Source organism: Myxine glutinosa, chromosome 1 (assembly GCF_964187855.1).
Source record: "Myxine glutinosa chromosome 1, kmMyxGlut1.1, whole genome shotgun sequence".
NCBI lineage: Eukaryota > Metazoa > Chordata > Myxini > Myxiniformes > Myxinidae > Myxine > Myxine glutinosa.
In genome coordinates, this window is record NC_136261.1 from 271,864,083 (window position 1) to 271,887,807 (window position 23,725).

At 42.8% G+C, this 23,725-nt stretch overlaps 1 protein-coding gene across 2 annotated transcripts in view; it reads left to right on the forward strand.

Moving 5' to 3' along the window:
• Positions 1 to 23,725, forward strand: part of LOC137437459 (zinc finger protein 385D) — a 952,094-nt gene that overhangs the window by 820,382 nt on the left and 107,987 nt on the right. The window lies entirely within an intron of this gene.

A 23,725-nucleotide genomic window follows, 5' to 3' on the forward strand; every position in this document is an offset into this window, starting at 1 on the left:
GACGTCATCTATCACGTGGTTCGGCCGCCATATTTGTCCTAAATGGCCGATAAAAAAGTGCATTCCGGCAAGTCCTCGGTCTCTGACCGATTTTTCATTTGTCTGTCTGTCTGTCTGTTTGCAGCACTGCGTCTACACCGTTGCACGTAGAAACGCCAAACTTTGCACACATATTGGTCTTGCCCTGGAATAGACTGTGCCCAATTGATGACGTCATCGGTCACGTGGTTCGGCCGCCATCTTGGAAAAACCGAAAAACTTTGCACCACTATATCTCCGAAAGTACTGAACAGAAAAATTTGAGACATGGCTCATTGTAAAGAACTCTCCATGGGGAGTAAAATATGTTAATGATGACGTCATAGGTCACGTCGTTCGGCCGCCACCTTGGAAAAACGGCAACAATTTGCACCACTATATCTCCGAAAGTGCTGAACAGAAAAAATTGAGACATGGCTCATTGTAAAGAACTCTCCATGGGGAATAAAATTTGTTAATGATGACGTCATCGGTCACGTGGTTCGGCCGCCATATTTGTCCTAAATGACCGATAAAAAAGTAAATTCCGGCAAGTCCTCGGTCTCTGACCGATTTTTCATCTGTTTGTCTATTTGTCCGCACAGAATAAATATGATTTTCTCTGCAACCGTTGGTCCGATTGACAGGAAATTTTCACCATAGGTGCAACCGCATCTGTATAATTTTTTAATGATAATTATGACGTCATAAGTCACGTGGTTCGGCCGCCATCTTAGGGGGAAAAAACCGAAAAAATTAGCACCACGATAGCTCCGAAAGCGCTGAATAGAAAAAAATTGAGACATGGCTCATTGTAAAGAACTCTCCATGGGGAATACAATATGTTAATGATGATGTCATAGGTGCCTACATTATGATGTCATAATTCGACAAGTACAAAACTTCATCCGATCAAGATGAAATTTATTGAGCGTCATTTAGGCATAAATTGGTGGAGAAAAAAAAATTAATGATGACGTTATCGGTCACGTGGTTCTGCTGCCATATTTGTTTTAACACAAAGGCCTTAAAAACCACTGAAAATACATCCTGGCGAGGGTTTGCAATCTCTGATTGCTCTTTTTCTTGTTTTAGGTTATGTTTTCACCCTTGTCTGACTGCTTGTTTGTTTGTTTGTGAACAGGATATATCTCAAAAAGTTGTGGACAGATTCAGACAAAATTTGGTGGATAGGTTGGGTCTGTGACAAGGACGAAATACTGAGATTTTGGTGAAGATTTGGATCCTGATCTGGATCCGAAAATTTCAAAAGTGATTCTTCACTATCGAGAGATTGGGCAAAAACTGATATATAGCACAATATCTCAAAAAGTTGTGGGTGGATTCAGACGAAACTTGGTGGACATGTTGGGTGTGTGACATGACGAAGGAATTTGATTTTGGTGGAAATCTGAATACAGATCCGGATCCGAGAGTTTTTAAAATCTTTTAAGTGATTCTTCACCATTGAGTGATAGGGCCAAAAACGATATAAGAATGATATTTCAAAAAGTTGTGGACGGATTATGACAAAACTCGGCAGATGAGTTGGTTAGGTGACAAGAACAAGCGATTCGATTTTGCTCCAGCTCTGGATCTAAGTCCGGCCTATCAGTGGGATACAAAATGTTAAATGTTCAGCCTGGCAGAGTTATGCCCTCTGCCGAGTGCCATACTAGTTTTCTCTTGGTTTGACTTGATGCTGCAAGATAGTCAGTTTTTGAAAATTTTCTCCTAAATCCCGCTTGTTTTGATGGTTGGTTTTCACTTAATTTATTCGTCAATCGATCTGTGATCTCTTTTGTGAAAAGTTTGCAAACATTCGATAAAACTTCTCATTCAGTCAGTTTTTAAGACCTTTAGTAGAACCTTTTTTTACACTTAACATGTGCAGACTTTTCCAACTTGCTGGTGCTTTGCTTGTTTTCAAGGATTTGATGAATAATTTTTTTCTTATCCCTTTAATTATTACTCTTCCACATTTGAGCACCTCCACTGTAACCTTGTGTGGTCATAAAGATTTAGCATTTCCCATTTCTTTTTTTTTGCTTTTTTACTTCTGCTTTTTCATTTCTTCTTACCTCTTTTCTACATTTTTACACTTTCAGTTTCTGGCAATGTTTTCTTTCAGTTGTACAAATTTTTAATAATACACTTCTCTTCTTTTAATGCATATCTTATTTCAGTGATGTCAGTCAGTCAGTCAGTCAGTTAGTGATGTTGTGTTTTGAATTTGCGTTTTGATTTGTACAACATGTCAATTTCCTATTGTCAGCTTTCTTTTTTCTCTTTATCTTTTGTTGTCTTGCAGTACATTTTTTTACACATTTTGTATTGGACTATCATATTTACCTTTTCTCCTCTTCTCAGTTTAACGAAAGATGAATACTCTACTTTGTTATACTTTGTTGTATACTCTACTTTGTTGCTTTAGATGCTTTGCTTTGTTGCTTAGTATTCTCTACTTTGTTGTATACTCTACTTTGTTGTATACTCTACTTTGTTGTATACTCTACTTTGTTGTATACTCTACTTTGTTGCTTTAGTATGCTTTGCTTTGTTGCTTAGTATACTCTACTTTGTTGCTTTAGCATGCTTTGCTTTGTTGCTTAGTATACTCTACTTTGTTGCTTAGTATACTCTACTTTGTTGCTTTCGTATGCTTTGCTTTGTTGCTTAGTATACTCTATTTTGTTGCTTTAGTATGCTTTGCTTTGTTGCTTAGTATACTCTACTTTGTTGCTTTAGCATGCTTTGCTTTGTTGCTTAGTATACTCTACTTTGTTGCTTAGTATACTCTATTTTGTTGCTTTCGTATGCTTTGCTTTGTTGCTTAGTATACTCTATTTTGTTGCTTTAGTATGCTTTGCTTTGTTGCTTAGTATACTCTACTTTGTTGCTTTAGCATGCTTTGCTTTGTTGCTTAGTATACTCTACTTTGTTGCTTAGTATACTCTACTTTGTTGCTTTCGTATGCTTTGCTTTGTTGCTTAGTATACTCTATTTTGTTGCTTTAGTATGCTTTGCTTTGTTGCTTAGTATACTCTACTTTGTTGCTTTAGCATGCTTTGCTTTGTTGCTTAGTATGCTCTACTTTGTTATACTTTGTTGTAAAATCTACTTTGTTGCTTTAGCATGCTTTGCTTTGTTGCTTAGTATGCTCTACTTTGTTATACTTTGTTGTAAAATCTACTTTGTTGCTTTGTATACTGTTTTTGTTGCATTAGTTCATATTTGTCCTGTATTCTTTTTGTCCTCTTTTCTTGCTTTTGTTCAAATAATGGACGAACTTGTACATCATTTCCGTTCCCTGTTTTGCAAGTTTTTTGGTTTCTTGTGAAATTTTGTCTCTTTTTTTTCATGTGTCCTGTTATTTTCGATGCTGTTGTGGCTTGACTTTCCATGCATTATTTTACTTATATAGCTTAAAATCAAAGCCCTTCCTTGCTACCAGCTGTTCAATATTCAGTCTTCTTACATGTATGATCAATTTCTTTTTGTTAATGTTAAATATTGTTGCAAATCTGACCAGTTTATAGTCACTATCAGTCTGAACACTGTTTAAAACTGAGATATCAATCAATAATAATTACTTATTGCATAATATAAAGTCAATTTCATTTTGGTTTGCCAGTTTCGACTTTTCGCATTTCCATTTCTGGGAGTCTTTCTTCTTGAAGAGTGTGTTTATTATTGTACACCGCACCTTTCCTATGCCATCTCCAGGCATTGTAAATCGTCATTGCCGGGCACCGAAGGGGGCTCCGCAGTGACGCACGCTGAAAGGGAGTACTCAGTTTTCACTCTGGTTGTTTGTTGTACACCGCTCCTTTCCTATGCCATCTCCAGGCATTGCAAATCGTCATTGCCGGGCACCAAAGGGGGCTCGGCAGTGACGCACGCTGAAAGAGAGTACTCAGTTTTCACTCTGGTTTCTTGTTTGTTTTCTTGTTGTACACCGCTCCTTTCCTATGCCATCTCCAGGCATTGCAAATCGTCATTGCTGGGCACCAAATGGGGCTCGGCAGTGACGCACGCTGAAAGAGAGTACTCAGTTTTCACTCTGGTTTCTTGTTGTACACCGCTCCTTTCCTATGCCATCTCCAGGCATTGCAAATCGTCATTGCCGGGCACCAAAGGGGGCTCGGCAGTGACGCACGCTGAAAGAGAGTACTCAGTTTTCACTCTGGTTTCTTGTTTTCTTGGTTGTCCGGGCGATATCTCAGCCATCCTTTGAGCTAGGAAGCTGAAATTTCGGCACAGTAGTGAGCAAGTCCTTTGTCAAATACGGTATTTTTTGTTTTTTGAATAATCAATTAATTGAGGAGTTATTTAATTATTAGCGTTTAATTAAGTACTTATTTAATTAATTAAATTTCATTTCTCTTCTGACCATTAACTCAGGCACCTTTTGAGTTAGGAAGCTGATATTTGGACATGCCAATGACCAGGTGATTTGGCTGCAAAGGATATTTTTGATTTATTAATTAATCAATTAATCGATTAATTATTTAATTATTCCATTAATGACAAAAACTTTTTTTTTTTTAAGTTACAGATTCTGATGAAATAGTGGTAGTTTATGTGTTCTCTGACCAAATTGATTAATAATTTAATTTTTTTATGATTATTATTATTTATTTATTTTCATTATTAATCATTTATTTATTTTCTTTCTCATTTGGCCAATATCTCAGGCACCTTTTGAGCTGGGAAGCTAATATTTGGACATGAGTGACCAAGTGATGTGGCTATCAAGGATATTTTTGATTTATTGATTAATCATTTCATCTATTAATTATTTATTGATTAATCGATTAATTATTTATTGAGTAATCAATTAATTATTTAATTTTTTATAATGACTTATTTAATTAAATTTCTAAAAGATACATCTTCGGATGAAGCACTAGTGGTTTAGTTATGCGATTAGCCAATTGATTATGAAAATATTTTGTGATAATCTTTTATTGATTTTAATTATACAATTAATCAATCAATTAGTGTACACCTCTCCCTCCCAATGCAGCCTCAATGAGCTGCACTGCGGTATTGCCGGGCGCCTGAGGCGCCCCGGCAATGCCGCGCTGCAGCATATTTAATTATTTGGCATGGGGCGGTGTACTTTGAATGTATGTGTACTTGTTTGTTTTCTTTCTTGTTTTCTTGGTTGTCCGGGTGATATCTCAGCCATCCTTTGAGCTAGGAAGCTGAAATTTCGGCACAGTAGTGAGCAAGTCCTTTGTCAAATACGGTATTTTTTGTTTTTTGAATAATCAATTAATTGAGGAGTTATTTAATTATTAGCGTTTAATTAAGTACTTATTTAATTAATTAAATTTCATTTATCTTCTGACCATTATTAACTCAGGCACCTTTTGAGTTAGGAAGCTGATATTTGGACATGCCAATGACCAGGTGATTTGGCTGCAAAGGATATTTTTGATTTATTAATTAATCAATTAATCGATTAATTATTTAATTATTCGATTAATGACAAAAAAATTTTTTTTTTTTAAGTTACAGATTCTGATGAAATAGTGGTAGTTTATGTGTTCTCTGACCAAATTGATTAATAATTTAATTTTTTTATGATTATTATTTATTTATTTTCATTATTAATCATTTATTTATTTTCTTTCTCATTTGGCCAATATCTCAGGCACCTTTTGAGCTGGGAAGCTAATATTTGGACATGAGTGACCAAGTGATGTGGCTATCAAGGATATTTTTGATTTATTGATTAATCATTTCATCTATTAAGTATTTATTGATTAATCGATTAATTATTTATTGAGTAATCAATTAATTATTTAATTTTTTATAAATGACTTATTTAATTAAATTTCTAAAAGATACATCTTCGGATGAAGCACTACTGGTTTAGTTATGCGATTAGCCAATTGATTATGAAAATATTTTGTGATAATCTTTTATTGATTTTAATTATACAATTAATCAATCAATTAGTGTACACCTCTCCCTCCCAATGCAGCCTCAATGAGCTGCACTGCGGTATTGCCGGGCGCCGGAGGCGCCCCGGCAATGCCGCGCTGCAGCATATTTAATTATTTGGCATGGGGCGGTGTACTTTGAATGTATGTGTACTTGTTTTCTTGTTTGTTTGTTTTCTTTCTTGGTTGTCCGGACGATATCTCAGCCATCCTTTGAGCTAGGAAGCTGAAATTTCGGCACAATAGTGAGCAAGTCCTTTGTCAAATACGGTATTTTTTGTTTTTTGAATAATCAATTAATTGAGGAGTTATTTAATTATTAGCGTTTAATTAAGTACTTATTTAATTAATTAAATTTCATTTATCTTCTGACCATTATTAACTCAGGCACCTTTTGAGTTAGGAAGCTGATATTTGGACATGCCAATGACCAGGTGATTTGGCTGCAAAGGATATTTTTTGATTTATTAATTAATCAATTAATCGATTAATTATTTAATTATTCGATTAATGACAAAAAAATTTTTTTTTTTTAAGTTACAGATTCTGATGAAATAGTGGTAGTTTATGTGTTCTCTGACCAAATTGATTAATAATTTAATTTTTTTATGATTATTATTTATTTATTTTCATTATTAATCATTTATTTATTTTCTTTCTCATTTGGCCAATATCTCAGGCACCTTTTGAGCTGGGAAGCTAATATTTGGACATGAGTGACCAAGTGATGTGGCTATCAAGGATATTTTTGATTTATTGATTAATCATTTCATCTATTAAGTATTTATTGATTAATCGATTAATTATTTATTGAGTAATCAATTAATTATTTAATTTTTTATAAATGACTTATTTAATTAAATTTCTAAAAGATACATCTTCGGATGAAGCACTACTGGTTTAGTTATGCGATTAGCCAATTGATTATGAAAATATTTTGTGATAATCTTTTATTGATTTTAATTATACAATTAATCAATCAATTAGTGTACACCTCTCCCTCCCAATGCAGCCTCAATGAGCTGCACTGCGGTATTGCCGGGCGCCGGAGGCGCCCCGGCAATGCCGCGCTGCAGCATATTTAATTATTTGGCATGGGGCGGTGTACTTTGAATGTATGTGTACTTGTTGTACACCGCTCCTTTCCTATGCCATCTCCAGGCATTGCAAATCGTCATTGCCGGGCACCAAAGGGGGCTCGGCAGTGACGCACGCTGAAAGAGAGTACTCAGTTTTCACTCTGGTTTCTTGTTTGTTTGTTTGTTTTCTTGGTTGTCCGGGCGATATCTCAGCCATCCTTCAAGCTAAGAAGCTGAAATTTCGGCACAATAGTGAGCAAGTCCTTTGTCAAAAACGGTATTTTTTGTTTTTTGATTAATCAATTAATTGAGGAGTTATTTAATTATTAGCGTTTAATGAAGTACTTATTTAATTATTTAAATTTCATTTCTCTTCTGACCATTAACTCAGGCACCTTTTGAGTTAGGAAGCTGATATTTGGACATGCCAATGACCAGGTGATTTGGCTGCAAATGCTATTTTTGATTTATTAATTAATCAATTAATCGATTAATTATTTAATTATTCGATTAATGACCAAAAAATCTTTTTTTTTATAGTTACAGATTCTGATGAAATAGTGGTAGTTTATGTGTTCTCTGACCAAATTGATTAATAATTTAATTTTTTTATGATTATTATTTATTTATTTTCATTATTAATCATTTATTTATTTTCTTTCTCATTTGGCCAATATCTCAGGCACCGTTTGAGCTGGGAAGCTAATATTTGGACATGAGTGACCAAGTGATGTGGCTATCAAGGATATTTTTGATTTATTGATTCATCATTTAATTGCTTAATTATTTATTGATTAATTGATTAATTATTTATTGATTAATCAATTAATTATTTAATTTTTATTAATGACATTTAATAAAATTTCTAAAAGATAGGTCTTCGGATGAAGCACTTCTGGTTTAGTTATGCTATTAGCCAATTGATTAAGAAAATATTTTGTGATAATCTTTTATTGATTTTAATTATACAATTAATCAATCAATTAGCGAACACCTCTTCCTCCCAATGCAGCCTCTATGAGGTGCACTGCGGTATTGCCGGGCGCCAGAGGCGCCCCGGCAATGCTGCGCTGTAGGATATTTCATTATTTGGCATGGGGGCGGTGTACTTTGAATGTATGTGTACTTGTTTTCTTGTTTTCTTGCTTTCTTTCTTGTTTGTTTGGTTGTCCGGGCGATATCTCAGCCATCCTTTGAGCTAGGAAGCTGAAATTTTGGCACAATAGTGAGAAAGTGCTTTGTCAAAAACGGTATTTTTTGTTTTTTGATTAATCAATAAATTGAGGAGTTATTTAATTATTAGCGATTAATTAAGTACTTATTTAATTAATCAAATTTCCTTTCTCTGACCATTAACTCAGGCACTTTTTGAGTTAGGAAGCTGTTATTTGGACATGCCAATGACCAGGTGATTTGGCTGCAAAGGCTATTTTTGATTTATTAATTAATCAATTAATCGATTAATTATTTAATTATTCGATTAATGACTAAAAAATTTTTTTTTTTAAAGTTACAGATTCTGATGAAATGGTTGTGGTTTATGTGTTCTCTGACCGAATTGATTAATAATTAAATCTTTTTATGATTATTATTTATTTATTTTCATTATTAATCATTTATTTATTTTCTTTCTCATTTGGCCAATATCTCAGGCACCTTTTGAGCTGGGAAGCTAATATTTGGACAGGACAGTGACCAAGTGATGTGGCTATCAAGGATATTTTTGATTTATTGATTAATCATTTAATCGATTAATTATTTATTGATTAATTAATTAATTATTTAATTTTTTATTAATGACTTATTTAATTAAATTTCTAAAAGATACATCTTCGGATGAAGCACTAGTGGTTTAGTTATGCTATTAGCCAATTGATTATGAAAATATTTTGTGATAATCTTTTATTGATTTTAATTATACAATTAATCAATCAATTAGTGTACACCTCTCCCTCCCAATGCAGCCTCAATGAGCTGCACTGCGGTATTGCCGGGCGCCAGAGGCGCCCCGGCAATGCCGCGCTGTAGGATATTTAATTATTTGGCATGTGGGCGGTGTACTTTGAATGTATGTGTACTTGTCTTTAATTGTTTTCCTTTTTTTAATTCCATGAGTCACTAACCTCTATCATTTCCTATTCCTTTTCCAAATCTCCCCATTGATGATTCTTTATTGTTTCTTTCAACCAATTTTTGCATTGATATCTTACATTGTGATTTTATCGTGGGCTTTTCCAGCTTTCATAAGCCTTGTAGTTTATTCATACATTTTATCACCTTTGTCATCATTGTGATCACTTGTTAGTACATATACCTGAATCACCTGTGGCCTATATCTCTGGGATATTGGCAATATCAGTTGTGCAATCCTCTTTCCAGAGTTTGTGCAATACTGATAAATCTATCTTTTAATATTTTGCTTCACTAAAAGTCTTATGCCCTGTTGGTGAAGTTATATTGTCCTTTGGAGGAAAACATTGTTGCACTTTGTAGTTCTCTAAGTTATTTGCCTCTCCTTCACTTCTCACCTGGACCATCTATACCCCATTGTTTTTTTTGTATACATGATTGAGGCTCATGGAAGAGTTAGAGCAGAATGGAAAGGAACTAAGTGGAAAAGGGAAAACACGAACAGCAGAATATAAGTGAGAGTGTGATCAAGTGGAGGGGGAGAAGGACACATTGGAGTGAAAAAGCTGCACACAAGCTGAATGAAGCACATCTAGAAGAGGAGGGAGAAAGTGGGGATGAAACAGAAAAGGAACAAAGCAACTGAAAACTAACAAATTAAAAGACATCTGGGAGAGTTGGGGGTGGGTGTGGGCGGGGGGGGGGGAGGGGTAGAAATCACAATAACCTAGGAAAAGGTAGTGTTTGGGAATGAGATAATTTGGGCTCGAAGCAATCATGAGTATGGATGGGGGATGACATGAGGTAGTGGTGAACAGCTGTCTCGAAGCCCTGCAGGGAAGAATGGGATTGAACAGACAAAGTTGGTGAGTGTGGGAATGTGTGTGTATGCATGCAAGTTGTTTTTGCCTGCTGTACCCACACATGGGTGGGCCTCAGGAGATGGAACTGAGATCTACTGGGTCTCAAAGTATTGTCGTGTAATTCCCCTCGGTGAAGACAGGGGAATCACAGATAGCTAATCGAGCGTTATTCGAGGCGTTATTCAATAGCGGATTTCACTATACCAGCACGGGAGGAAGAAAGAAGAAGAAGGGGGAAGCTTTTACCTGTCGGCCCCGCGCGGCAGCCTTCGATCCTGCAGATAAGTAACTCAAACGAACCGGATTTTATGTACAAAAATAAACACGTTTATTTTACGGAACCCGAGAACAAGAACATGACGGTAAATAAATGTGATTCTAAATCGGGATCCCTCACACCAGACGTCTAAAACAAACACAAGGGCGAATTTACGAAAATAACCGCGTCATGTGGGTGTGTGCTGGGCTTAGCTCTAATGGCTGGAGTGTCAAGGATCGTCAGGCCCCAAGCTCGTCGTCCGAACACAGCTCTGGTTGGCGGGAAGAAGGCCTCGATGTGCCCTTGTTTACAAGGCCTCGATCAGGCCTCCCACACGGCCCGTCCGCACCCCACTCCAGGCAGGTCGCATGAGTGAGCGAACGATCTGCAGCTCCCTTCATTCCGACGATCGGTCACGTCCCGCACACCGTCGCTCGCCAATGTCCGCAACAAAATCAAGTGGGGAGATAGACCAGGTCGAGCAGAAGGTGCAAGCGCAAGAAAGCAAAGGAAGCCCAGGGCAAAAACCACCTTTAGAGGCCATTTTTCCCCACAAAGCAGGGGTTGGCCTTTTTCGGGCACCGTGGTTGTTGTTGTTTTTGTTGGTCCCCTTTTTGAAGCAATGTTTTACGGCCAGATGCCTTTCCTGCCGCCAACCCTTTTTGTTGCCTTTTTACAACAAACAGGGTATTACCAGTGAACTGGTACTCAATTAGCCAACCTTGGAAGGATGACAGGCTGAGTCAACCCCCCTGGCATTAATTCAGCAATCGACCGGGATTCAAACCCAGGATCCTAGGAATCCTAAGCTGGCACCCTAGCCGGCAGCCCAACACCAGGGATAAAGGAAGTCCAGGGCAAGAGGAAGGAAATGCCGGCCAGCCAGTTGTTTTATCGGCCGTCTCATGACGTCAGCTCTCTCTCTCTCTCTACCAATCAGTCCATCACCTCTCGAATGTTCTTCTGGCGTCAGTCCCTCATCATTGGCCGAGCGCGAAGCGCTCTCTTCTTCATGCCATCGGTCGGTGGCCAATCAATATGTCGCTTCTTGCTCCCTTCCTTCCACCAATCTGAGGGAAGCTTCTTGCCCCGCCCCTGACCAATCACCAGTCTTTCCTTCCTTTGCCAATCGGTGGCCTTCGTCCTGCCTCGTGTTTTCCTTCCACCAATCAGTGGCGAGCTTCTTGCCCCTATCTTGACCAAGCACGAGTCCTTCTGGGCGTGTCTATTTCCTGGCTTGCTCGATGTTTCATTGCCATGCCGGCGCAACGCGCGGGCGCTTCCTGCCTGCTCTTCCGGTGAGTTGGATTGTGGGAGAGGAATTTAATTAGTGTGTGCGCTAATGGGCCTAACTACTATACGTGTCTGTGTGGGTTGCCATATGGGACAATGGATAGATCACAGGTCTCACGAACAGGGGAATTAACATAATCACTACTCTTAAACACAAGGCCATCCTCGTATGACCACAAAGATACACTTAATCCGACATCCGGGCTAGACAGGACCCTGCTTATGTACATCAAGATGGTTCTTCTTCTTCTTCACGACAGTCGGAGCATGATACCTACACAGATCTACCTGATCTATGTACCACTCTACCCCAAAATTCATAACTGTATCGACCTCCGTGTGTGTGTGTGTGTGTGTGTGTGTGTGTGTGTGTGTGTGTGTGTGTGTGTGTGTGTGTGTGTGTGTGTGTGTGTGGCCACGTCTATACGTTTCCACTTTAAAAAACTTTCTTTGCAACCACTAGTCTGATCGTTGTGAAACCTTATAAATAGGAGGGACTCCCCATGGAGGATATTTTAACGATAACTCTGACATCATATGTCACATGATATGGCAGCCATATTGGATTAAAGGAAAACATTTGGACAATTTGTTGCGGATCTCGAGCCCGTCGACGTATTAAGGCCGGGGGGGGGGGGGTCAAACACTTCTCCCCCTCGAGCTTCAAGTCCACAAGGCCGCTACCCACTTTACACTCGTGGGGGCGGATTGCTGAGCAATTCCAGGGTTTCCAGGGTTGGAAGGGTTTCTGGTCAAATACCCGAGTACCTTCGATACACACGCCGCTGAGAGGACGGGGGCTGAACCTCACACCAGTCACGCTGGGTTGATATACGCCTGAGCAGTTTGCGTGTCACGTGACTCGTGCCGTTAATTACTCTGAACCCTATCGAGCGGTTTTATCTTGTGCAATGCGAGGCCAATGGGGAAGAGACGTAAACGGCCAAGTTGGAAGCAAAACGCAGGTTTATTCACAATGTACAATGGCCAGACAAAAGAGACACAGGATAGAAACTTAACCGTTCTTACTTAATGCCCGGACAACGGCCCTCTGACTCACCCGGGGAAAGGAAGGAAGAAGAGGACGCGCTCAAAGCGTGGCCGTTTGGTGCTGCTCGCCCCGGACGGCTTGTTGGGTGTGTCCCTTGAGGATGTTCTCGGCAAGGACGTTGGCCTCCAGTCATGCACGCACGGGAATCCGCACAGCGTGTCCCGAAGTCAGCGAGGAGAAACGCATGTGCGGGAGCCCAGGCAGGGAGATCGCCGGAGGGTATAGGGCCACAGGAGAGATTGTCCTGCGAGAGCGTTTATCTCAAGAAAGCGAGGACAAACGAGAGACCAGAGCCGGGGAAAATGGGGCAGCAGAGTGCGGGGGCAGAACGCAGAGATCTGGGCAGAGCGCTGAGAGCTTCTTGAGTTCGGGGGCAGAGAGCGAGTTCGGCGGTCCGGGGCCGGGTTTTATAGCTCCTCCCCCCCCACCCCCCCCCCCCGGAGTCCCACCAGAATGTTCCAAGGACCTCCCCTGGACACCGTTGCTGGCCACTCCCCTTTAGCTCCCATTGGCTGCCGTTGTTGGCCGTTGTTGGCTTTAGCTCCTCCCTCGGGCCTCCTCGACTTGTTCTAGGCCCAGCACATGGCATTCCAGGCCCAATGAGGCCTACCCATACTTACCTGTCTCAATGCATACTAACACAGGGAAGGAGACTATACTTAACATTTAATTAGAAATAACTGAACTAAAGCGAGGCTACATCTTGTGGTGCAACTAACTAAAGGGGGGTTGTCTTTTTATCCGAAACCACAACATGACCCCCTCTCTAACAAGACTCGTGCCGAGTCGACCCTAGTCGGAACGACCGGTAGAGTCTGGCACTCAATTTTACTTTTACTTTTAATGTGACACATACAGTCACGTGAAAAAGTAAGAACACCCCATGTAAAGTTTTGACTTTTTCAACATATTTCAACATACAGCTATTTGATCTTAATTTCAACAATATTAATAGATAAAGGTGATATAATAAAACAAATATAATGAAACATTTACATTTTGTAGTCCATTGTATAATTTAAATGAACATAAATGCAAATTTCGCATGTGGAAAAATAAGTACACCCCGACATTTATCACGACTTCAAATACCTAAAATTAGAATCAGGTGCACCAGCTCAGGTGCAAATGATTACAACATCATTAGAGAGGATCTTGGAGGAACCTGTCTTATTTAAACCTCAGACATTTAGTTTGGTTTGCTCTTTGTTGTTGATGTGTGCGGCGTCACCATGCATAGATCAAAAGAGCTCTCTGAGGCCTTCAGAAAGAAGGTTATAGATGCCTACGAGTCTGGGAAGGGATTTAAAAAGATCTCCAAACAATTTGAAATCAATCATTCGACTGTCCGGAAGATCATCTTCAAGTGGAGAAGATTTCAAACAACTGCCAACTTGTTCAGGCAAGGCCGCCCCAGCAAGTTCAGCCCGAGAGCAGACCGCAAGATGCTGAAAGAAGTCTCGAAGAACCCCAGAATATCATCACGGGATCTGCAGGTAGCTCTTGCCACTGTTGATGTCAAAGTGCACGAGTCTACCATGAGAAAAAGGCTGCACAAATTTGATAGACATGGGAGGTGTGCCAGGAGGAAACCATTGCTGTCCAGAAAGAACATCAGGACAAGACTAAAGTTTGCCAATGAACACCGAGGCAAAGACCAACACTTCTGGAACAATGTGCTCTGGACAGATGAGTCAAAGGTGGAGCTATTTGGCCACAGTACTAGAAGACATGTTTGGCGAAAACAAAAGACAGCATTTGACCACAAGAACCTGATACCAAATGCAAAGCATGGTGGTAGAAAAATTATTGTTTGGGGCAGCTTTGCTGCATCAGGGCCTGGGCAGCTCACCATCATAGAATCCACCATGAATTGTTCATTGTACTAGAGTTGCTTGAGGATAATGTGAGGCCATCTGTCGGAAAGTTGAAGCTCAACCGAAGGTGGACCTTGCAACTTGACAATGACCCTAAACATACCAGTAAATCCACCAAGGAATGGCTGAAAAGAAAGAAATGGAGGGTTCTGGAATGGCCAAGTCAAAGCCCGGATCTAAATCCCATTGAGATGTTGTGGGGGGATTTGAAACGAGCTGTGCATGCAAGAACCCCTCAAACATCGCACAGCTGAAAGAATTCTGCATGGAGGAGTGGGCAAAAATATCTCCCAGTCGATGTCAGAGACTGGTAGACAGTTATAAGAAACGCCTACTTGAGGTTGTTCCTGCCAAAGTGGGCAATACCACCTATGAGAGCCAAGGGTGTACTTACTTTTTCCACATGCGAAATTTGCATTTATGTTTATTTAAATGATACAATGGACTACAAAATGTAAATGTTTCATGATATTTGTTATATTATATCACCTTTGTCTATCAATATTGTTGAAATGAAGATCAAATGGCTGTATATTGAAATATGTTGAAAAAGTCAAAACTTTACATGGGGTGTACTTACTTTTTCACGTGACTGTAGGTTTAATCCCCCTAACATTTATTCTAACCCATGTGTGTGAGATTCTTTACACTAGATATGTCCCCCCTAATGCGTTGAGTAGCTACTCTATCCGACTCATACCCACAATGTTCCGTGTATTTTAGGAATTTTCAAACTAAATACATAGCACATGGGCACATTCTTATATTTACAAGCACATAACTTAACCTTTATTTACAATGCTACGACCCAGGACCTGCACTTTAGGAAAGAAATTGGAGGTAGGAAAATCAAAGCACTTGCGGCTTGCATCTTGCATCTTCTGTGTGCGGCTAACAAAACCGGCTGGCCCTGACCGGCATACAGGCCATGTGTAACATCAGGGCCATCTAAGTCTTCACGTCTTCATACTTGGCACACAATTGCACACACTTTTGTTTTTATTTGCCAGCAGGGCCACTCGTCACGTGGTTCAACTGCGTGGCGTCAGTGCCACTCAACAGAGAGTGATCCGAAGGTGCAAGATGAATTGCAGCAAGATGCTGCACAGCAGAGGTGCAGGGCCACAAGGCTTGTGGTCCATAGGTGCAGAAAAATGGATTGGCAGCAAGGTGCCGCACAGGCCGGCCTCCAAACGGTCCTGGGGCGGGGAGGGAAGACAAGGCGCAACAAGCAAAAGGAAAGGCACACAGTGGCACACGAAAAACAAGGTGACCAGGCACCACCATACCTGGTGCGGTGCGAGGGACGCGGCAGAGTGAGCGGAGCAAGCTTGTCCCTAACCGTCCGTACCCACCACCGTTGGCTACACTACCCTAGCCCCCCTTGTATTTACAATCCGTCTCTACGTCTTGTCTCCCAGATCCCCCTCTATACCAAATTTGTCTCCAAATCCCTCCCAGGAAGGAAGGGATGGAACAGAACAATGTCTCACTCACGTCCTGATGCGCCTTACTTCCAAACGGCTTACAGAGCCCTGGTGTGAAGCTCGTCCTCCTCGGTGAATGGCTGTGGATGTTGCGAAGGGATCTCACATCCTAACTACACGAATAGCATTACTCATTTAAACTACCCATGGTCGTGCCCTGCCAATCGGCCTCTTTAAACTATGTGGTTGTAAGAACCCGAATTCCCATTGCCCACACTGTGGTGCCCTCCAAATTTGGGTCTCACACCGCAAATTTTCTACTCGTGCCCTCGCACAATTTCGGGGCTGGGTCGTGTGGCTCTACCAGCAGGTCTACCTACCTGCGCACCTCCGTCACTGAAGCCGCCTCCCGAGCTTGCCTGATCCTTACAACTACACTAACTGGGGAAGGCCCTCCCTGGCGCTTACCCCCTCGATGCCCACCTTGGCATTGGGCAACCCGCGTCCTTCCCTTGGATCCTCGGGCCCCACTCACACTCTAACCTAACCGGCTCCCAGAGCCTACCTGCGGCCTTACCTGGCCGACAAGCTACCAGTGACAGAGTGCCTCAATAACTACACTCACCAATTAAGCCACACGCCCAGCCATTCCACCGTCTCCTGCACCTCACAAAACACTACTTGCTACTACCCGCACCACAGGTGTCAATATCCATGCAATTTACCTATGCCCTCTACCTGGCTTTACACTACCCCCCCCCCCCCAGGCTTTCACGAATGGGTCCACTTCCCCCCATTCAATCCTTCGCACCATGCATTCCACACCAATTACTTCCACACCATTTATTCTCACACCACTACTTTTACACACCATTACACAATTCCTCACTCGCACAGCATCATCTACCTACCTAATTTCCCCTAAAACTCGTGCTTCCCCGTCGTCCCTTTACACTATGCACACCCTTTTCTTTAACAACCACCTAAACTCTCTACGTCCCCTCTACAGTTCAGGCGTCACTACTTTCATGTTGTCCCTACTGTCTTCTAAATCCCTAACATTATCCTAGCCCTCCCTCGGCTAGCTTCGGTGCCCCATGGAGGTAACCATTGCTGGCCCCTCCATGGGCCTAACACTGCCATCCCCCTAAACTAATGCTCATGGGCCCCCCCGTGGGAGGAATGGTTACATTACCATTCCCCTACGTGGAGTACACTACTCTCCCAGTCCTCTACACTATGAGCCCTCCATGTGGAGGTACGTTGTCACAGCTCGGCCTCGAAGGGCCGAGCGATCCATGCGGGTGGTTGGTCGCCTGTATGGGGTATCCGTCCGGCATTGACGATCCGAGGGGGGAGGAATTGATGGGCCCAGGTGCCGGGCTCCATCCCTGCGTGGGGCCCTTCATTCCCATGCACGATGACCCAACCGGCCACGATCTGGGCACCTCACCCGACGGGGTGCGTGCCTCCGAAAACCCATACCTCCCCTCGGGCCCGGCCGATCGCCCTTGCCGCCATACAGCACCAACCATACCGTGCGGGTGCCGGAGGCACGAATCGTGCACACCGGTCCTTGTGAGACCGACGCAGCACCGATTCCCTCCGGTCCCCGTGGCACACAACTCACCGGGGGCTCGCGTACGCTACTCGTCCCGCTAAGCTCTACCCCGGTCCGCGTCGATGCCTGGGCCGCGTCATCGCATCATGCGACCCACTCCACACTCGCACACCCAGGCGCATCCGTGCCCCCCACATACTCCGTTATCGCACACTCTGGTGCACACTCTTCCTCCACACACTCCAGTGTGCACTCTCCCACACACTCCGGTGCACACTCCCGCTCCTCGCACTCCAGTACGCACTCTCTCTCATACCGCACAATGGGCCCTTCACGAACGCCCGGGTCTCGCCTCTCTCCCAAGCTCGCCGAGCACCCGTCCGCACCAAACACAATCCCGCCATTGTTACTCACCTCGGGGCTCTCCTCCCCCTGCTTCTCCGCCAGCACCTGCAAACTTTTTATTGGGTTAGCAAGCATGGCATCACGGTGCGAACACGAACTTTGTACGGATTCAATCACCTCCTCCCGTGATTCATTCTCTGTCTCTCCTGTCTTTTTAACCCCAATTATTACTTCTTTTTCCCGGGTTGCCTCCTCTATTCCCCGGTGCTCTTCCGAAATCTCCCCTTCTACGCGTTCCTCACACCTCTTCACCTCGTCGCATACCACCGCGACCTCCTCGCTCGGCTTACGCCCAATCTCCTCCCTCATTCCGTTTGTCTGATTATTCATTTGACATTTGGCCCATACGTTCATTTCCCTGGTGGATTTCTCACTCAGCCTTTTCATTCCACACCTCAATTCTTTCATTTGCTCCTCAAAGGATGCTTTCCATTCAGTCAAGGACAACCCAATGTTAAACCCGGCTCGCACAGCGGACTCGGCTTCCGCCGCCATGTGCGAGGTGCCGCCATTTTCCTCACATACTGCCACACCCTCTTCAGCTTCCCCTACTACCAACTCTTCCTGCTGGTCCTGGGTCATTAATTCTTCCCTATCTGTTACTCCCACCAGCACTCGGTCGCCTTGACCAGCCATTGCACGAATTCAATTTAATTTGGTTTTAAAACTAAATTTCGTACGCTCGTAATTTCGAGTACGTGAAGTGCACTCCGGGTCCAAAAATCCCACTCCCGGACACCAATTTGTTTCGGATCTCGAACCCATCAACGTACTATGGGGGGGTTAAACCCTTCTCCCCCTCGAGCTTCGAGTCCATGAGGCCGCTACCCACTTTACACTCATGGGGGCGGATTGCTGAGCAATTCCAGCCGCCAACCCCGCAGCGAGCCTGTGGAAGGGTTTCTGGTCAAATACCCGAGTACCTTCGATACACACACCGCTGAGAGGATGGGGGCTGAACCTCACACGAGTCACGCTGGGTTGATATGCCCGAGCGGTTTGCATGTCACGTGACTCGTGCCATTAATTACTCTGAACCGGATCGAGCGGTTTTATCTCATTCAATGCGAGGCCAATGGGAAAGAGACGCAAACGGCCAAGTTGGAAGCAAAACACAGGTTTATTCACAATGTACAATGGCCAGAGAAAAGAGACACAGGATAGAAACTTAACCGTTCTTACTTAAAATCCCAGACAAGGGCCCTCTGACTCACGCGGGGAAAGGAAGGAAGAAGAGGACATGCTAAAAGCGCGGCCGCTTGGTGCTGCCCGCCCCGGACGGCTCGTTGGGCGTGTCCCTCGAGGATGTTTGCGGCAAAGACGTCGGCCTCCAGTCGTGCATGCACGGGAATCCGCACAGCGTGTCCCGAAGTCAGCGAGGCGAAACGCACGTGCAGGGAGCCCAGGCAGCGAGCTTGCCAGAGTATAGGGCCACGGGAGAGATCGTCCTGCGAGAGCGTTTATCTCAAGAAAGCGAGGGCAAACGAGAGACCAGAGTCCGGGAAAATGGGGCAGCAGAGTGCGGGGGCAGAACGCAGAGATTTGGGCAGAGCGCTGAGAGCTTCTTGAGTTTGGGGGCAGAGAGCGAGTTCGGGGGTCTGGGGCCGGGTTTTATAGCCCCCCTCCCCCTGGAGTCCCACCAGAATGTTCCAAGGACCTCCCCTGGCCGCCGTTGCTGGCCACTCCCCTTTAGCTCCCATTGGCTGCTGTTGTTGGCCACTCCCCTTTAGCTCCCATTGGCTGCCATTGTTGGCCACTCCCCTTTAGCTCCTCCCTCGGGCCTCCTCGACTTGTTCTAGGCCCAGCACATGGCATTCCAGGCCCAATGAGGCCTACCCTTACTTACCTGTCTCAACGCATACTAACATTGGGAAGGAGACTATACTTAACATTTAATAAGAAATAACTGAACTAAAGCAAGGCTACATGTTGTGGTGCAACTAACTAAAGGGGGGTTGTCTTTATTTCCAAAACCACAACAATATTTTTCGCTGAACCCACTCAACAATATATATTTTTAACTTGACATCTGTCATGAACTCCCAATGGAGTATGTAGGGTGATAATGATGACATAATCGGTCACGTAGTCTGGAGGCCCTATTGTATTGAAAATAAAAATGTAAAATATCTTCTGCTCCTGGACCGCATAACAGGTCGATGCGAAACTTGAGGAATATCGGTGAGACTATGAGGAATATCGTTTGAATTGTTTTTCATATTCACTTTTATTGATGCGATTTAGCTTTTATGTGCAAAAAGGTGGTTGTTAAATATCCTAATAATTAATCAATAATCAATAAAGCTACCGATAATGGCAATGCATGTGATATAATAGGATGCATGGATGATACTGGTATGTCGGGACATAATAGCAGTGGGCCATAATAGCAGTGGGCCATAATAGTAGTGGGCCATAATAGCAGTGGGCCATAATAACAGTGGGCCATAAAAGCAGTGGGCCATAAAAGCAGTGGGCCATAATAGCAGTGGGCCATAATAGCAGTGGGCCATAATAGCAGTGGGCCATAATAGTAGAGTGTTCGGTTAACAATAGTATTTTTGTTCAGAATGAGCGTGCAAGGTGAGACTATGTTCTCCACCAAGTGCCGTTCTCGTTTTAGGATGCATTAGTAGCCTCAGCTTCCTTCCACACCTTCCAAAATGTTGCTTCTGTATCCATCTTATCCACCCCCTGCTTTCTCCCCTACACCTTAGCCCCTCTTGTTCAACTTCCTTTATTTTCTCCCTTTGTCCTGCTGTTGGTATTTCTCCCCTTTTTCTGCTTTTCCTTTTTTTTAATGTTGTGTCCTGATCCGTTCTGTGTTCTTGCCTTGACTCTTGACTCAAAAAAAACAAGGCAGAGAAGCATAAACTCTCGACAGTGGAAATGCAGCTAACACATGTTGTTACAGCATCATAAAAATATTTTGCCAAACATTGTGAAAATGTTTGTATTATATTATGCCCTGTGTTTTTTTTTGTGGGGGGGGGGGGGGGGGGGGGGGGGGAATAGAAGGAGGGCAAATTTACTCGTGTGAAAATTGCTTTAACGTCAGCGTTGCCCAGGTTGAAAAGGAAATTGTAATACCCTCTGCCACCACCACCAGGTGGCGCTACACGGTACACATTTACATAGATAATTTACACCCCCCGTCCCCAAAACCCCTGCATGAGGCACAGCCACATTAGCCCAGGAGCATTAGGTTAGGACCTAGAAGAAATTAGTAGAAAGCTGATTTTTTGCACAGAGATTCAGAATACCATGTGGATGCCCACAATATAAAGTCCCACGAGTCCCACTTTGTGGCATTTTCAAAATTCAAGATGGCCGCCGGTTGGATGGAAAATACATAAATATGGATAACTTCTGCCTAGAACCTCATAAAAGTGTACTTTTCGTGGCTAAATATATGTTTTAGCACACTAGGATTTTAATAGAATATATTTCAGTGACCTCAGATAATGACATGTAGATATAATCCAAGATGGCTGACAAAATTGCTGCTGCTGTAATGCAAAAAAACATCAAAATCATGATAAGTTTAATTTGCTATTATTTTATTTAATGCAAAATGTTTCACATTGTGACCACAAGGCCTGCAAGAGGTAAACAACACATGGGGATTTGACATTTAATTACAATACGACACAAAAGCAGACCAACTCTTTGATCCCAGTCATCCCAACCTGATTCTAGTGTTTTGGATAGTACCGTGTTAACTGAATGTCACTTTTCTTATTCCTGACTTAAACACTGTTATCACCCTCTAAATCAATGTCCCGAGAGTTTTTGCAATTATGGCCATTACAAACAGTACACAAGAGGGTACACTCCAGACCAGACTTGTGGCAAGTGCATCGTTTTCCATACCCCGCCTTGCATCCACAAGATATCATTTTCAGCACTTTCTCAGGGGCGACAGGCCTATCAGTCTCGATTGGAACAAGTAGTCCCTCTCTGTACTGCCACCCCCACTCAGTTGGCAGCAGTTCATTCCCCTGCCACTGCTGAACAGCATGGTATGCTCTGTAGCTGTGGAATTTGGTAGCTGCCGAAGTAGGTGGGAGTGATTCCAGCTTGAAACCAGATGACGTCAAAGATGTTCTATGGATTGATCGGAAGCACATGAGATATCGGTGTTTGTCCATTGACTTCGATCGAGCTGCTCCATACAGCTTCAGCAGAAACAGCTCTCCCACTCTCGCTATTTCTGGTTGAGTGCTTTTAGATCGAGAGAAAACATGTTTTTTGCATTACGGCGGCAGCCATTTTGTCGGCCATCTTGGATTATCTCTGCATATCATTATCTGAGGTCACTGAAAGATATTCTATTAAAATCCAAGTGTGCTAAAACATATATTTAGACATAAAAAGTATACTTTTATGAGGTTCTAGGCTGAAGTTATCGCAATTTATGCATTTTCCGTCTAACCGGCGGACATCTTGAATTTTGAAAATGCCACAAGGTGGGACTCGTGGGACTTTGTACTGTGGGTATCCACATGACATTCTGGAGCTCTTTGCAAAAAATCAGCTTTCTACTAATTTCTTCTAGGCTTCCCCTTAATTTTTGGCTAATGCTCCTGGGCTACATAGCCTATGTTAATATCCCCACACAAAGTTGTATTGGAGTTTGTAACTTAAAAGATGGGGCCATGTATAAGGAAAGAGAGAGAGAGAGAGAGAGAGAGAGAGAGAGAGAGAGAGAGAGAGAGAGAGAGAGAGAGAGAGAGAGAGAGAGAGAGAGAGAGAGAGAGACAGAGACGCACAGCTAGCTGTATGACACTTTGTGGTGACCCAAAGGATGGGATTCTCGTGGCTGGAATGGTTGAACTGACCAGCTGCTAGAGTTGCAGCCATGGTGTTAGATGAGTGGGGAGTGTACCTGCTTGCAACCTTTGTGCTGTGCAGTTTATATCTCTGTTGAATTGGCCATCTTTAGCAATGCAAATTTGCAATATCTGGCTCTAGTGACGAGGTGGAGCTGTCAGTGCTCTTTATAGTTCTAGGCAAGGGACACAAAACTGATGGAATGCGTCATTGTGTCTGTGTGACATCTTTTTAATTCTCCCCTTTTCCAGTAGTTACGCGTCTCATTAACGTACCGAGGTTTTCATCCTGCGCCATCTCCTCACCATCCCTCATTAATTTGTCATCGTTTATGTTCAGAATGTGGTGGATAATTTATACTGTCACACATTACGTTGCAAGACTTTTAAAGAACCGTAGGATATTGACTCGCCTTTTGAGTCCAACTACTTCAGTGGATGCTACGATTGTCGGAAACTCTCGCATGCACTGAAAGCATGTTCCCGTGTAGAGCCGTATCCTTTGTGTAAAGATCCAGCAGTTAAATTTAATAATAATTAATATCAGTAATTTCCCATGTCAAAAAAGACGCTTAAACTGACATTGTATTGTGAGTCTTGTTTTTTTTTTGTGCTAACTAGTGAATTGGTCATTTTATTTAGTTTTTTGGGCCACTTAATGGCCCTGAGGTTGATATCATTTTGCCTTTGGGCATGGTTCAAATTTGTCCCTCACCTTGGGGGCATGGCTTAGCCTTCTGCATGCCCTCTTGGCGATGCTCACCCCCCCCCCCCCCCCCCCATTCTCCTATCCCTGTGACTTGACAATGTGGAGGTGTTGTAAAACACATTATAATTTGCTTGTTACTTCTGCCACCGAGGGTCGAGGGAGGTTATGTTTTCACCCCTGTCTGTATCGTATGATCACGATATCTCAAAAAGTTGTCGACGGATTTGGACTAAATTTGGTGTAGTCAGGGCCCTTAGGGATATTTTG